The sequence below is a fragment of the Hemitrygon akajei genome, chromosome 25 (assembly GCF_048418815.1).
Source record: "Hemitrygon akajei chromosome 25, sHemAka1.3, whole genome shotgun sequence".
Lineage (NCBI taxonomy): Eukaryota > Metazoa > Chordata > Chondrichthyes > Myliobatiformes > Dasyatidae > Hemitrygon > Hemitrygon akajei.
This window is the reverse complement of record NC_133148.1, coordinates 23,500,782-23,504,132: the sequence shown is the minus strand read 5'-3', so window position 1 is coordinate 23,504,132 and position 3,351 is coordinate 23,500,782.

Genomic DNA, 3,351 nt, shown 5'->3' with positions numbered 1-3,351 from the left:
TCAGCAGCTGGGAAAAGGTCACACTTTGGCACAGAACACTGATAAACAGTGAGTAAACAGGAGGGAACGATAATTACAGCATCCATCGCAGATAATGGCCTAAATTACACAACACACCCTCCCCAGGGACGGAAGGAGAGAGGCCGGGACACGTAAACAGACTCGCTCCTCCGCTCCCTCTCACTCATTCCGCCTTCCACTCCCTGAGTTCCTCTCTCCATCTCCCTTTCCCTCCCTCCCTCCTTGTCTTCCTCTAATTCCTCTCCCATCTCTACCCCACCCCGTTCACTCTATCCCTCTCCCCGTCATACTCACTCTGTCTTCCTCTAATTCCCTCTCCTTCGCCATCTCTCCTGTATCCCTCTCGTTGTCTTTCTCACACTCCCCCCATTCATTGTTAGCCCCCACCTCCCTTTCTTTCTCATTCTCCACCTCCTTCATCCTCACTTTCATTCTCCTCCGTCTTTTCTCTTCTGTCCCCCACTGTTTCTCTCACTCTCCCTCCCCCCCTCTCTCTCACACACACACTCAATCCCTCACCCTCCCTGGTCCGTCTCTCTCTCTCTCTCTCTCTCGTCTCTCTCTCTCTCTCTCATCTCTCTCTCTCTCTCTCTCTCTCTCTCTCTCTCTCCTCTCTCTCTCTCTCTCTCTCTCTCTCACACACACACACACACACACACTCAATCCCTCACCCTCCGTCCGTCCGTCTCTCACTCTCCCTCCCTCTCCCCCTCTCTCCCTCACACACACTCAATCCCTCACCCTCCCTGTCCGTCTCTCACTCTCCCTCCCTCTCCCTCTCACACACAATGAATCCCTCACCCTCCCTGTCCGTCTCTCTCACTCTCTCTCTCACACACACACACACTCAATCCCTCACCCTCCCTGTCCGTCTCTCACTCTCCCCTCCCTCTCCCCTCTCTCTCTCACACACACACTCAATCCCTCACCCTCCCTGTCCGTCTCTCACTCTCCCTCCCTCTCCCCCTCTCTCCCTCACACACACTCAATCCCTCACCCTCCCTGTCCGTCTCTCACTCTCCCTCCCTCTCCCCCCTCTCTCTCTCACACACACTCAATCCCTCACCCTCCCTGTCCGTCTCTCACTCTCCTTCCCTCTCCCTCTCACACACACTGAATCCCTCACCCTCCCTGTCCGTCTCTCTCTCTCTCTCTCTCTCTCTCTCTCTCACACACACACTCAATCCCTCACCCTCCCTGTCCGTCTCTCACTCTCCCTCCCTCTCCCCTCTCTCTCTCTCTCACACACACTCAATCCCTCACCCTCCCTCTCCCCTCTCTCTCTCACACACACTCAATCCCTCACCCTCCCTGTCCGTCTCTCACTCTCCCTCTCTCTCCCCCCTCTCTCTCACACACACTCAATCCCTCACCCTCCCTGTCCGTCTCTCACTCTCCCTCCCTCTCCCCCTCTCTCTCTGACACACACTCAACCCCTCACCCTCCCTGTCCGTCTCTCACTCTGCACTCTCTACCCTGCCTTTCCCTCTACCCTCCCCACTCTCTCCTCCACACACAGGGCCGTTGAACCATAGAACATTACAGCACAGAAACAGGCCTTTCGGCCCTTCTTGGCTGTGCCGAACCATTTTTCTGCCTAGTCCCACTGACCTACACCCGGCCCATATCCCTCCATATCCCTCTCATCCATATACCTGTCCAAGTTTTTCTTAAATGTTAAAAGTGAGCCCGCATTCACCACTTGATCTGGCAGCTCATTCCACACTCCCACCACTCACTGTGTGAAGAACCCCCCCCCCCCATGTTCCCTTTAAACTTTTCCCCCTTCACCCTTAACCCATGTCCTCTGGTTTATTTCTCCCCTGGCCTCAGTGGAAAAGCCTGCTTGCATTCACTCTATCTATACCCATCATAATTTTATATACCTCTATCAAACCACCCCTCATTCCCCTACGCTCCAGGGAATAAAGTCCTAACCTATTCAACCTCGGACTGATCGCCCGTGACTGAGCCGAGTCCTCGGCTGGAGTTGTATCACGAATTAAATCAATACTGTCTGTCTGTTCTAACCACGGGCAAAACCCTCTTACGTGCGTATTGCCCGTTTCACCGCTGGCCATTACGGCAGCGATGAAGCTCCTGCATTTCGTGGCTTCCTCCGTCGTGTCGGTAGCTTCCTCTCGGTTTTCACTACTGTCAGTCCCGGGGGGAGACTCCGGAATACCGTCACACTCAGATGCGGAAGGGTTCTTCACTGCTGTTGACCGGTCGGGGTTGTCGGCCCTGAGCTGAACCCCCGAACCAGGAGGCCCCTGTGGACCACTCTCAGTCTGCCCTCTGCCCTCTGCCCTGTTTGGCAGGGGTGACCCGACCAAGAGTCAAAGCACAAGGCCCTGACTCCAGCCAACATGGCTCTCCGGGTTATTGAGAGACGCAAAGCCTCCAACGCCTATGGCAAGGTTGTGGCCCCCTTGGAGGGCAGAGCCCGCTAACGTTTGCTTTATTGTTAGAAAAAGCTAACCCAGATTTAAAATGGAGCCCAAATTCCCCTAAGTTCCTGGGACGCCCCACCTCGGCAGGACCTGCTAATTCCCTGGCTAAACCTCTTGAACGTGTCCCGGCTCCTCTTCAGCACCTTCTTCCTCCGAGGCCCCGGGCCGGTGGCTGTGGAGATCACTGGGGGTTGGGGGGGGGGGGGTCTTCCTGAATGGGAATCTTTCCCTAAAACGGTGACCTCGTCACCCTCCAGAAGCTGACGCTGTTGAAGTTTACGTTTTCGGGGTGTGAATCTGGTCCGGGGCTGATTCGTGCCCTTCCACCAGTGCACAACACAGCGGCCCGATCTCCCCCCACCCCCCGGCTCTCACTGTCGCTGGACGCTGACTTTCTGCGGCCCTGTCCGAGGGGCATCACCTCCCTATGTGTTTTGGGTGTGGTTATAAAGTGGGGAGCACTAGTGCCCGCAGATGCCCCTCCACCATCGCCACTGGCAGTTATTCTTTCACCATGCCGGAAGCCGGCTCATCGTCGTCAGGGGGATTAATGTATCCGGATTACATTCCCAGCCGGCGTTATCCAGGGGATTTCGGAATCACGGGATCAGCGCTGCAGTGCAGGGATCCATCTCCACGCCTCCCCCAGCCCCCCACCCCCATCCTCCCACATCCCCAGTGATTCCTCCCTCTCTCCCGGGTCGCCGCCGCTCTCTGCTCAGGAATCATCTACCTCGCTCTCTCCCCCTCCTCCAGCCCCGAATCTTTCACCCTCCGTCACCCCATCCTCCCGCCACAGAACTGCCACTCAACGCCCCCACCCCAGAGTCCCTGACGCATTGGTTAACACCAGCCAGCACCTCCCCCCCCACACACA